The sequence below is a fragment of the Pseudonaja textilis genome, chromosome 1 (assembly GCF_049901715.1).
Source record: "Pseudonaja textilis isolate UNSWEBS1 chromosome 1, rPseTex1.2, whole genome shotgun sequence".
Taxonomy (NCBI): Eukaryota; Metazoa; Chordata; class Lepidosauria; order Squamata; family Elapidae; genus Pseudonaja; species Pseudonaja textilis.
This window is the reverse complement of record NC_141990.1, coordinates 254401810-254416330: the sequence shown is the minus strand read 5'-3', so window position 1 is coordinate 254416330 and position 14521 is coordinate 254401810. Positions and strand designations below refer to the sequence as shown.

The following is a 14521-nucleotide window of genomic DNA, read 5'->3' as shown; positions in this document are numbered from 1 at the left end:
TATCCTAGGCTAGTTTAGGTACGGCAACAAATACCCCTTTTACATTTGCAAATATATAGTAATATTTCTGATGTATCTTATAAAACTAGAATTCCCAAAACGTAGAAAAGCTTTTACTTTAGGCATGTTGTAATGCTTTTTCTTTGCTATTTTTGCAGAGAAACTGTGGGAAGTTCGTATATTTTAAATGACCACGTTTAACAGATTTAACAAATAATCAGAGTTAGAAGGGACCTTGTAGGTCATCTAGTCCAACCCCCCGCCCAAGTGGGAGACCCTACACCATTTCTGACAAATGGCAGTCCAGTCTCTTCTGGAAAATCTCAACTGATGGGGCTCCCACAACTTCCGAGGGCAAGCTGTTCCATTGGTTGATTGTTCTTACTGTCAGAAAGTTTCTCCTCATTTCCAGGTTAAATCTCTCCTTGTTCAGTTTCCATCCATTATTCCTTGTCTGACCTACAGGTGCTTTAGAAAATAGCTTGACCCCTTCCTCCCTGTGGCAACCCCTCAAATATTGGAAGACCGCTATTATGTCTCCCCTGGTCCTAGTCTTTACCAGACTAGCCAAGCCCAGTTCCTGCAAACGTTCATTGTATGTTTTAGCCTCCAGTCCCCTAATTATCCTGGTTGCTCTTCTCTGTACTTTTTCTAGAGTCTCAACATCTTTTTTTATAATGTGGTGAACAAAACTGGATGCAGTACTCTAGGTGTGGTCTTACTAAGGCTTTGTAGAGTGGTATTAGTACTTCCCTTGATCTTGATTGTATCCCTCTGTTAATACAATTTAGGATTGCATTAGCTTTTTTGGTTGCTGCTGCATACTGCTGGCTCATATTTAGCTGGTCGTCCACTAAGACTCCAAGATCCCTCTCACAGTTACTGCTATTGAGCCTGGTTTCACCCAGTCTATATGTGTACTTTTGGTTTTTCTTGCCTAAGTGTAGGACTTTACTTTTCTCTACATTGACTTTCATTTTGTTAGATATGGCCCAGTGTTCTAGTCTGTCAAGATCCATCTGGATCTTGAGCCTATCTTCTTGGGTGTTAGCTATTCCTGCCAGCTTAGTATCATCTGCAAATTTGGTAAGTTCCCCTTCTATTCCCTCATCTAAGTCGTTAATGAAGATATTGAAGAGTACTGGGCCTAAGACGGAACCTTGTGGCACCCACTGCTTACTTCCCTCAATGTAGACTTAGACCCATTAAGGACTACTCATTGAGTACGGTTTGACAGCCATTTGCGAGTCCATCTAGTGGTGGTGCTATCTATTCCACTTTTTTCTAGCTTACTAAGAAGTAGGTTGTGGTCTACTTTGTCAAATGCCTTGTTGAAATCTAAATATATTATGTCCACAGTATTTTGCTGGTCTACTAATTTAGTCACTGTGTTGAAGAATGAAATAAGATTGGTTTGGCATGATCTGTTTTTAACAAACCCATGCTGACTGCTAGTTATTACTTTACTTGTTTCTAGATGTTGGCAGATCTGTTTTTTTATTATCTATTCCAGTATCTTCCCGGGTATTGATGTTAGGCTGATTGGTCTATAGTTTCTTGGGTCTGTTTTTTCCCCCTTTTTTGAAGATGGGAACCACATCAGCTCTTTTCCAGTCCTCTGGTAGTTCCCCGGTGCTCCAGGATTTTTGAAAGATATGGTGCAGTGGTTCTGAGATGACCTCTGCCAGCTCCTTTAAAACTCTGGGATGTAATCCATCAGGCCCCGGTGATTTGTTTTCATCAAGATCAGACAGGTGTTCTCTTACTAGTTTTTTTTGCTTATTTTAACTTTTATTTCTGTTCTGCCTTTTACAGTTATGTTTTTGGTGGGTTGAGCTATAGTTTCTTTTTGCGTGAAGATGGATGCAAAGAATGAGTTAAGCAGTTCTGCTTTCTCTCTGTTGCCTGTTACTTCCTTGCCATCTTCTCTCTTTAGTGGACCGACTGTTTCCTTGATTTTTTTCTTGTTATTTATATGTTGGAAGAAACTTTTTTTTATTATCTTTCACTTTTGTTGCAATCTTTGTTTGTTCTGAGCCTTTGCTCTCTTGACTTTGTCTTTGCAGATTCTGGCTATCTGCCGATATTCTGCCTTAGTTGTATGTCCTTCTTTCCATTTTTTTGTACTTGTCCTTTATTTCTTTCAATTTGCCAGAGAGATCTTTGTGCAGCCATGCTGGTTTCTTCTTGGATTTCTTGTTTTTCTTTCTTTTCTGTTTTCTTTCTTTAATGTTCATTTGATAGAGACATTCAAAGTGCTCTTATTTCCTCAATACTGTATTTAGGAGATTGCCAGATTGCATAGTTGAATCCCGTCTATTTATTACTTTTGGAGTATAATTTGTTCACCACATATGAAGTCATCCTATTAAAAGTTGCTGTATGAAAAATTCATCAAGAATTGACCACTGGCAAGAACTAGTAGATGAGAGGATCTCTGTTTTTTAGTACTGTTTTATTGTTGGTTTTGTTACTTTCATATATATATAAATATATATACATATACATACATACACACACACACACATATACACACACACACACACACACACACACACATATATATATACACATATACATACATACATATACATATGTACATACATACATACGTGTGTGTGTGTGTGTGTGTGTTGTCTAAATATCTACATCACATATTTTATATTTCATTGATTTGATTATTAATATTATTGGAAAGGCCAGAATTCTGTGTTTATGTCCCCTTGTGCTGGTCTATGGTTGAAATAAAGATTTTGATTTATTATAATATCAAATTTATTAAGTGTCCTAGTTAGGCAAAATGATGGGCTACAAACAGAGTAAATATATAAGATAAAATACCTTATAATAGGAGATAAGATTTTTATTATTCAGTAACAGTGATTTCACAGGTGATAGTGTTCATAATCATTGTTCTTCTATTTATCTGTTAAGGAGAGAAGGACCTTTGGCATAGCTGCCAAAATTTCATTTGATTGATTGTGCTGAGAAGCATCTGCCTGCAAACACTCTCAAGATATATTGGGTTCCTAATTAAGATATTAAAGTTATACTTTGACAAGTTACAAAAATTTGGCTGTGGCCGTGATCAGAACTAAACATACAGTAGGTGTCTTCGTTAGTATTATTGTACCCCTTGCACTGAGGCAGCAATAATTATGCCTTGAAATATTGAAATCTTGCTTTGTAAGGGAAACATGCTGTGTAATAGTGAAGTACCAACAGTGTACTTCACAATGAATTCCTTTGGATTCATCAGGAAAGTTTAGTGTAGCCATCTGAAGTGTACCTCAGTTGCTTTTTAAGGCCGGTTGAAAAGGAACCTGTTAGATCAGGAGAATGTAATGCAATAGAAGTGAAGTACTCTTAGTAAGTTCAACTGTCATAAATACATGCCAGCTGTCAATCATCTGAATTTTGATCACATAACTGGGAATATTTTAATTGCCATAAGTATGAAAATCAATCATAAGTCTTGTTTTTCAGTAACTTCAGTCACTAAGCAAATGATTGTAAGTCAAAGACTACCAGTATTCTCATAATACCAGATATTCATTGATTCTATCAAGCAGTTTTATGACATTTTCTGTTTACTCTGACTAGAAAGTGCTGTTGGGAGACATATTACATCTTAATATGGACTTAATATATAGTTAGAAACTGGGAAACTCCAAATTCAAGTCTTACTGTAGCTGGGTGACCTTGGGCTAGTCACTCTCTCATCTCAACTCACCTCACAAGGTTGTTGTTGTAGGAAAAATAGGAAAAGGAAGGTGTGTTAGATATGTTTCCTGCCTTGAGTTATTTGTAAAAATAATAAAAGTGGGATACAAATAAATACAAAATATTTTCCAAGACCACCACCAATTTAGATCAAATTATACTTGTAACGTTAATACCTACTCTTCCAGTTTAGAGATTAACATTTAAAGTTCTCCTGCTAATCTACATTAAACTTGGCTACCTTGCTCATCCTTAGTGCCAGATAAATTATGAACAAGATCCTGTTCCAGGCTAGATCTTTTAGGAAACTTATCAATTTTTCTGTTTTTTTAAGAATTTAATTTAAAAACAATCTTATTAAGCAGTTAGTATTTTAATGTAGATTAACCATAAGGCACTTTCCTGATGATCTGTTTGGTAGAAATAACCTTAAAATGTGACCTTTGTGTTAAAAGAGGATATGCCAAGAAAAAATGCTTCCAATATTGCTTTCTCTTATTGCTTCCTGTGAAACAAAAAGAAAAGCTTGGAAGTAAGTTGTTAAATCACAATCTAGAGATTACGGTTTTTATTTGCTGTTAAATTGAGGGATGTGATAGCTGGGCTTTTCATGTTCCCTTTTGTTTTACCCATATCCTTTCCCTGTCTACAGTATATTGTAGTCTTCATATTGCAAGAGGTTGGGAGAAAAGGGAGGAAGACTGTGTTACCCAATTAATAAAATCTAAGTTTCTCTTAATTGAGTGGCAGATTAAAAAGTTGTGATCACAAATATACAGACATTTTGGACAATCCTAATGATGCCATATTTGTAGGAAAATATTGTTCTGAACCAGTGTTTCTTAAACATTTTGCTCTTAGGAACCCTTCCATTTTTTAAAAAAATAGACAGCATCCCCAAAAAGCATTTTTTTGTATGGATTATAGTTATCTATATTTGCCATAATGCAAATTAAAATGGTTGCATTCATAGAATCTTTGTTGAATCATGTAAAAATAACAATACTTGTACATTCATTTGTAACATAAATATTTCTCATAAAACCCTGTTTTAAAGAAATATAATGAGAAGAGTGTCCTTGTTTAACATTTTTGCAAATATCTTGAATACCTGGCAAATAATTTTGATTTCAATGGTGTTGAGGTCCTGAAAGGGTCTTGATGTATTCTGCAGTTTAAGAAACACAGCTCTAAACTAAGTGATCCCACCCCCCGCATCGTTAAATGAAGACATCTTCATATTCCAAATTGGCCTATCAATGCAAAGGGCTTTTTTTTTTTTTTGCAGCTAGCTGCCTCTCTGAGTTATTTCCATTTTTTCTCTACTGCTGAAGATTCATATGATGAAAATAAATGCTGCCTACATCTCTTAGGATTCTTGGCTTCTGTCATCTACAGCTGGCCAAACAGACAGATTGCAGTTTCCAGATAAGGAGAACTAATTTGCAAACCCAGCATTAGTAACTTAAACTTGGAGGCAGAAGTTTGTTTCTCTTTGCACTTAATAAATTTGGTAAAGAAGAAAGCAACAATTCTTTAATGATAGAACAGCTGGGATGTATGAGCACCCTGCATTCCTGTATGAGAGAGTATACATCTGTGTATGTATGAAATGCTATTTTGCATTTAAGATTATATATATACATATACATATATATATACATATACATAAACATACATTAATATAATATAATAATATAATATAATATAATATAATATAATATAATATAATATAATATAATATAATATAATATAATATAATTTTTGACACAAAAATGTTCAGTGACTCTGCTGTTACCCCACCCTTTGGAAGATTCACCTCCAGAGGCCTTTCAGAAGTGTCTGAAGACCTGGTTTTACCGAATCACTTAAGGTTCACACAGGGGCACGCAACCATGGGGATGGTTAGTGCCTTTTTAACTTTATTAATTTTATCCTTGTTTTAATTGCCTCCTACTGAAACATAATATTTATATGGCTTCTATACTTTTATGTTTAAATTGTAGGCTGTCCAGAGTTTCTTTATGAGTGAGATGAGTGATCCCCAACTTCGATATAGTGAATAAAGTAAAATAGAATAGAATAGAATAGAATAGAATAGAATAGAATAGAATAGAATAGAATAGAATAGATCTGGAAGGGATCTTGGAGGTCTTCTAGTCCAAACCCCTGCTCAAGCAGGAGAACCTATACCATTTCAGACAAGTAACTGTTTCGTCTCTTCTTAAAAACCTCCAATGATGGAGCATCCACAATTTCTCAAGACAAGCTGTTCCACTGGTTAATTGTCCTCACTGTTTGGAAGTTTCTCCTCAATTCCGGGTTGCTTCTCTCTTTGATTAGTTTCTAACCATTGATTCTTGTCCTGCTGTCCAGTGCTTTGGAAAATAATCTGACTGCCTCTTCTTTGTGGTAACTCCTCAAATACAGAAATACTACTATCATGTCACCCCTAATTCTTCTTTTGTTTATACTAGCCAAACCCAAAACCTGCAGCCATTTTTCATATCGTTTAGTCTCCAGGCCTTTGGTCATCTTAGCTGCTTTTCTTTGAATTTTTTCCAAAGTATCTTTTTTCTAGTATGGTGATCCAAAATTGGTTGTACTATTCCAGGTGTGGTCTTACTAGGGTTTTATAAAGCGGCCTAATATTTCACGTGATCTTGATTCTATGCCTCTGTTTATACAACCCAGGATTTTATTAGCTTTTGGGGCTGCTGCTGCACACTGCTGGCTCATATTCAAGTGATCACCCACTTGGACTCCAAGGTCCCTCTCACAGTTACTGTTTTTGAGCCAGTTCTCACCTAATCTGTACGTATATACAGTATATCTTTGATTTTTCCTGCCTGAATGTAAAACTTTGATTTACATTAAAATTCATTTTGTTGGATAGGGTCCATTGTTCAAGTTTGTCAGGATCTTTGGGGATTCTTAAGGGTTGGCTATTCCTGCCAGTTTAGTATCATCTGCAAATTTGATGAGTTCTTCTTATTCCCTCATCTGAGTCATTAATGAAAATATTAAAGAGTACTGGGCCTAAGATAGAGCCTTATGATACCCCACTGCTTACTTCCCTCCATGTGGATAAAGTACCATTATGGACTACTTGTTGACTATAGTTTGTCAGCCAGCTATAAATCCATCCGGTTGAAATATTGTCTATTCCACATTTTTCTAGCTTACTAAGAAGTAGATTGTGATCTACTTTGTCAAATGCCTTACTGAAATCTAAATATATTATGTTCACAGCATTTTGCTGGTCTACTAATTTAATGATTTTATGAAAGAATGTAATAAGATTGGTTTGGCGTGATCTGTTTTTAACAAACCCGTGCTGGTTATAACTTCATTTGCTTCTAGTTGTTCACAGGTCTGTTTTTTTATTTTATTTTCCAGGATCTTCCCAGGTATTTATGTTATACTGATTAGTTTGTTCTTTCCTGGGTCTGTTTTTATCCCCTTTCTTGAATAAATACACAAACATGGCTTATTCAAAATTAAGATATAAATTCTAAAACATTTCTAAAACAATGTATTATAGGTAATACTACTTTATAAGCAGTTATTCTTACAATGTGAATTTTGTTCTGACTGTTCTATTGTATAAATGGTCACTAGATGGTGCTTTCTAAGTGCAAAACAGATCAATCAGAAACAGTTTCTTCAGAACATTTTTCACTTTCTCCACTTACCTACCAAAGCAGTTTGAGAGCTAATCTGATATTGTTTGGCAAAATGGAGTTGCTAATCAGGCCAGGAAGAAACAATGCTATCATAACCAAAGCTAATAACTGTGTCCATATATATCTGTTTAGGATGTGTGGCAATGATATAACTGTGTTATAAAAGAAAGATAATTAATCAAACAGTCCTTGACTTATGACCGGGTACACAGTGATCATTCAAAATTATGATGGACTATCCCCCTGCAAATAAAAAGGTACTTATGATTCATTTACAAAATTCTGACAGTCTCTTCTTACAGTCATGTGACTACATTTCAGATGTTCAGTATGTTTGCAGCTGCTGACAGTCATGGGACCACAATTTACAGCATTATTGCCAAAAACTAGGGTTTACTTCTGTTTTTTGGCAAAACCATCCCACAGCAAACAATTGGTTCTCTTAATAATCATGGAAATTTTTTTAATAAAGTTTTATTTGGGTTTTCATACATACAAAATACAAGTAAAACATCTTTTTTGAAAATAGTATGGTCCTGGGTTGAACTTCTTTATACAGACACAAAGCTCAATTTCATGCTCCTTTTTGTATTCTATTCCATATCTTATACTATTCTACATTTTCTATGTAGTTTTTCCCCTCTTTTAATTTTCTCAATTTTATTTTGATTATCGCATCTCAGTTCAAATCATTATATTTATACTTTTGTCTGTTCTGTTTCAATTTCATATTATCTTTTCTCATTAAACAAATTTTCTCCTGTAGTTACTAATTGGAGAATGACACCTTTATATCTTTTAATTACATCCATTCAACTCTTATTTAAACTTCAATATATACCTTAAGGTTATGACCTTCAATATAATACATAATACATAACTTCCAATCGAATTCTGCTGGAACATTCTAATAATACACCCTATATTCTTTAAAAAATATATATAAACATATGTTTCATATTTTCTAAAATTATTTCTGTTTCTAATATAACAATACTATCTTATGTACCTTTGCAGAATCCCTTTTTCCATTAAATTTTCACCCATTATCTCTAAATAGGCCCTGTTTCTCTATATTTTGTTTCTGTCCTTTATAACTTCTTTTCCTTTCTTTCTTCCCTCTCTTCTTCCTCCCCTTTTTACCCCCTTGTCTCTTTTCTTCCAATTCTCTCTTCTGCATTTCCCTCTTCTGTTGCTTTCTGATTTTACACTTATTTTTCACTCTATTTTTTTTTGAGTTGTTTTTCCCAATCTTAAATTTTCCATTCTCTCTCCCCCTTTCCTTTCCCCCCCCCACCTAAGATTACTTATTCATTAAAGATGGCTTCTTCTTTGTCGCAATCTTCTCGTTCTGCAGGCGTTTCTTGTTGTTTCTCATAATTCCAAATCTCCATTTCTAAAAACTGAAATATGAAGCCAAAAGAATCTCTCCCTTCTTATGCATCTTCTTTGTACTTTTAAAGTTCCATTTCCATTTCCAGTTCTTCTAAAAGTGGAGCCATTTTAAACAGTTTTAAACAACCACCTGATTGATTTTAGTCATTCAAATACAATAACCAAAAATCCAGAAATCATCAAGTAATCCAAATAGTCTCAAATTATTTCTTCTTATTTCTTTTTCCACTTTCTCTTCCTGGGGTTTTTGTTGCGATATTTCAGTTAAAATGTATCTTTTGGAAGCCTTGTTGAGATTTTGCTGTAAGTTCTTTTTAATTCCAGGCAGTCTCCTCCCTTCCAGATCCTGCTCTTTTATTCTTTTTATCTCCTTCCCTGTTTTCAAAAGCTTTTGATTATCCAGAAATCTTTATTATCCCTTTGACTTTGTATTTTCAGCATTAAATGCCTATTAATGTCAAAGTGGGTTTTTTCCCCAATTTCTTGCTTAAATCTCTTAGCTGTCAGTATAGGAAAAGGAGAAAAAAAACCACAAATCTTTTCCCTTTTCTCTCTCCTTCGCAGCTTAAAAATCATCTTAGGGAACAATGTTATTGTTTTTTTTTAATAGTTTCAATTCCAGGGTACCTTATTTGTTGCTTTTGCTGTTTGACCCAGTCAACCAAAATTTTCTCTTCTCCTCCTGCACATTTTTTTCTGGTCCGCTACAACCGCCTTCAGGAAAGGAAGTAATGGCCAGCTGAGGAAGAGAGATGCAGCTCTCCTCAACCCTGCAGGCAGTCTCTCCCCTCTTCACCACCTCTACGGGGTGGCTTAGCCCCGAAACCAGCCAGCTCAGGGCACTCCAGCGGTGAGCACGGATTGAAGCCTTGCAGAAATGAGGTTTCGGTCTGTCGCCGAAGAAGCTCAAACTGGAAGTCCCCAATAATCATGGCATTTTTAAACAATTGTAGATTTCCTGCAAAAAAAGGCCATAAAATTGGATTGGTCACCTGATGACCCACTTTAAGGCCATCACAAGTTACGGCCATAATTGGTAGGCTCCATTACAGTCATAAGTCAAGGACTACCTGTATGTATGGCTAAATGGATTCTTGCTTCTTTCTAGGTCTGTATATGTAAATGTATTAATATAAGCAGCATTCAGTAACATAAAACTTACAGTAATCTTCCCTAGCCTCCTGCCACACAGATGTTAGACTTCAACTTCCAGAGTTTCAAGTTGTTGAAGTTACTTGGTTAACAATAAAGGAAAATATTTGTAGCTCAGGGTTGAAATGAGGAGTCCTTGGTGCTCTCTGAGCTTGCTTGTTTTCTTGCAGACATTTCATTACCCAGATAGCACTAGCACTGATGGTGTTACCTAGTTGGGTAATGAAACGTCTGCATGAAAACAAGCAATCTCAGAGACCATCAAGAACCCCTCATACTTGGCTAAGCATTTTTATCGCAACAGGATTTTGTTAAATGTGTTCATTAGAAAGTATGGGAAGAATATTACTGGTCTCACTTGGGTCAGTTTATACTGAGTTTATTCCAATTCCGTTCAAAAAGCAGCATGAACAAAAAAAATATGTTTTCTATTGTTTTATATAGCACTCCATAAAAAAAAATAACCCAGGTTTTAAAATATCAGATTAGTTTTTATGCTAGCTAGAAGTGCCTGTGCCATAGTCATTTATTTATTTGCTACAATTTATGCTCCGTTTTTCAGTTGCAAAAGAAGAAGAAGAAAACAAATTATGCCGTAATTTTAATGTATCCTTATGATTTGTAAATGTGATTAAATGAAGTTGGTCACAAATTGCTTTGTCTGCTTTTCTCCACCATGATATACATGCTGTGTTTTGGGAACAGAGATTGAAGTTACCAAGTTTGAGAAGAGCAGCTTGTGGATAATTAGTGGTTGTGCAAACTGTTTTCTTTCTGCTTTTATTAGACAAGGGAGAAGACACATTTTAAACAACCAGTCACAACAATGACAAACCCAGTCATTAACACTCAGTAAATGCTGTCAGGGGAAAAGCCACGTAGGAGCAATTTCATCTAGGAGTTAGGTCAGTTCAGTCATAGCTGTTAGCATCAAGGAGCAATTGCCGCAGAGAAATCTGAAATCAAATGGATTTGTAATTCTTCAGGATCAGCCCATTTTAAGGGATCCCCCACTGCTGTGAAAGTTTTCAACTTCAGTAGTAATAGCTATGTCTTTAGTAGATAATGAATGTTCCCTGACAAGAAAAATGGAATTGCTGGTGAAGATGGAGTATTTTTAGAACAGTGAGGCTATTATGAAAGTGCTTGTGATGCTTACTTCAGACATACCTTGCCTGTCCCAAATCAAGTTCTCTGAGCCAAGCCGCATGTGATGTTAATCATGCGCTTCAGTAATCACAATTTGCTTGGCAGATTTATTTATTTTATTTGAGAGCAGGAGATACTGCCAGATGCCTCTAATTCACACTAAGGTCCTATGCCATTTTTTCTTCTTCTGGAGGAAATCTTAATTCCCTAACTGCTTTATGTCCATGGAAATAGTTAATGCAGTAAGTCAGGGAGAAGGAATTATTAGTTATCTACATAGCAGACTTATTGGAAGTCTCTTGTGAACTGTAGGTTAACATGGGGAATGGATATGATCAGGGGTGGGATTCAACCAGTGTTACTACCGGTTTGGTGATTACATTTTGCGCGTGCATGTACTAAACCTATGCCGCCCGGACAGCTGATAAGTGCTGCACACGGGTGCACAGCATTTGAAAAACGCCTTTTTTTACTGCTTTTTCAACCTCAGCTGTGCCGCGCAAAGTAGCTGAGGTTGAAAAAGCAGGAAATAAAGATCAGGTAAGAGGGGGTGGGTGGGCCAACCGGTTCTGTGTCTGCCGCTCTTTAGAGCTACCAGTTCTATAGAGCCGGGCAGAACCGGTAGCATCCCACCCCTGGATATGATGCATCAAGTGTATTTCTCCCAGAACAAATGTAACCTTCATATCACTGGGACTGAATAGGTCTACGACAGGATGTTAAACTCACGTCATCACGACAGGCCATGTTTAAATATATTTAACTTTAATAATCAAAACTAAATTTTCTCTATATTTAATTCCAATGTATTTAATCATTTCCCCATGTCAGGTTGAGCATTACTCTTTAGGAGCAGTTTTTGGAAGAAGCTATAATGAAGCTGTTTTTGACATAGAAACAAAGAGAAGAAAAATTACCAAATTCATAAACTTTAAAAATAAGGGGGAAAATGGAGAACCCCCCTGCCCTCTCAAAAAACTATAATGAAATAATGTGGTTAAAAATGCAATTCTTAAACAGCAAACTAAATCTTGGCCATATGGAGTAACCTTGACTAGATAGTCAACACAATGTTGACAAAAAGCCTATTCATGTGTAAAAGTAAATATATTTCCAGTGCGGGGTTTAAATCAAGTGTAGTAGGATGTTTTCACCAGAATAAAATTATTTTAGCTTCAAATCACTGACAGTGAATCTGTAGTCCTTTTTACTCTGTTAGATTCCAAGTTTTTGTATATCATTTAATATCACATTCACATCTTTAACTTTCTTTTCCAACACAGCTACCTATTGAATTAACATTGACAATATTAGACCAAAACAGTGCAATTGCCAAGGAAGCCAAAAAGGTTCAAGTTTTCATCCAATGAAGTCTCTAATGAGCCTGAAAAAGAATATTTTGTTAAATTAATTTGCATCTTAGTATCATAGGATACTGATTTAACCTTAAAACTGCAATCCATAAATAAATGTCATTACTTTTGTCCTCTTTTGTCCTCTTTAATTGTAGTCCCATTTTTTCAGTATACTTCACTTTTATTATACTTTCAGTATACTTCACTTTCATTACAAGAACTTTAAAACCATTTAGCTATCAGAACAGTGTCATCAGTAAAGACCAAATTATCACTTTTAAAACCACCCTTCTTCCAATTTGGTACTTTATGTTGAATAAACAAGGGTTGGATGTAAAGCCAGCCCTCTTCAATTTGGACTAATCTGTTTCTACATGCCCAGTTTGTAGATTCCTGACCTACTTTATAAGTTGCATAAGTGCAGTGAGATATATTTTGGAATTCCTATTTTCCCTTGCTCCTAATTTTGCTTCGTTTGACCAGATGTAAGGTATGAAATAAGATTAAGTCTTTTTTTAACAGACACAAATAAAAACATTACATAATCCCTGCAAAGATCATTTCATATAACTATTTACAAAATTCCTTTAAGTTTATTTCCTAAATGTTCACATTTTTATTTTTTGTTTTCTTTTTCCACATACTATAAATGATAAACCAACCTACACACACATTCATGTTCATGGTGATATGGATTCAGAAGCTAAAATATATGTAGGCATATAGCTTTGTCAGTTATTATGAGCTCATTTGACATGAATTGTGTGATCAACGAAGGGATCCAAAACTCCAGTCATAATTATCTGATCAACTAACTGCCTGACTAGGAAAATAAGCAAAATGTTGGGGTAAAACATCTGGCTGACCTTTAGTTGGACCTTAGTAGTTAATATATTCTATCTTACAATTACAACCCCTAATTACTAATACTAGAAGAATATCCTTCTGAATCACTTATTTCTTATTGCTCATAGACTTATTAATCAGGGTTACTCCCCCTCCCCCAAGTAATATGAAGTTACCATTTCATTTGAGTGTTTCCTAGATTTTCTTTTTTTAAAGAAAATCTTTTTTCACTGTGAGTCTGAGATTCTTGCGAAAACATGGCTTTAAACTATCCAATTTATATTAAAATATCTCTTTTAAGGTCATCTAAAGCCTTGAACATTTAGAGAATTACTAATATCAAGATAAAAATTATATGTATAAAAACATGTTGAAACCATTGTACAGGCACTCTGTACCAAGCTACCCATACACATTTTTTTAATGTAAAAATGGTAGAGGAAAATAAAATCTTTTTGATCTAAATCTGTCCAAGCTCATGGTCAGATAATTTCATCATACCAGAATCCACAGATAAACAAAACATGGATTTAGAATATAGATATATAAATAATGACCATTTTGTTTAGCTGCTAATATGCCCTATTAAAAATGTATATCTATTAACTATGGGTCCAAACTCAGAAAAATCTTGCCATATTTCCATGCCAAAGAATCAGTTTTTCTGAACATTAGTAAAATACCTCAAGTAATGGACCACTGTCTCTATGATGAATGAAAATGGAGGCCTGAATGGTATGGAACTTTTAACTTCAAGGATTATCTAGGCAGCAATGAGAAAAATTCATCTTGTTACAGAGAAAATAGGAGGCAAGAGTATTAGGTATGTTGCCAGCTTCAGTTTTATATAAAAAAGGGCTAAAAGTATGGCAGTGATGATGATGAAGAATTTTCATATATAGCACCAAAACTTGATTTAAGTCAGCATTATAGGGTATATTCAGAAAACTATTTCTATGTTCTAAGCCCTGTAAATGAGACATTTCATTTTGAACATCTTTATTTCCTTTTAGCAGCCTGTCAACATCCATAGCAAATTATTTGTCAACACACTGAAACCGTTTCGCTCTTTTCTCATGAGATACAAACTACCATTTTAAATCCCACTCTATTCATATTCAGGAAGTAAATTTGTGCTATTATTCCTTCACCAAATTTTGTATAACCTCTCTACAGTAGTCTATAATAGTTTAATTAACAAGAAAAGCTTTTAAA

At 34.9% G+C, this 14521-nt stretch overlaps 1 protein-coding gene across 9 annotated transcripts in view; it reads left to right on the top strand.

Annotated features, from left to right (window-relative positions):
* Nucleotides 1-14521, top strand: part of SHANK2 (SH3 and multiple ankyrin repeat domains 2) — a 358512-nt gene that overhangs the window by 150665 nt on the left and 193326 nt on the right. The window lies entirely within an intron of this gene.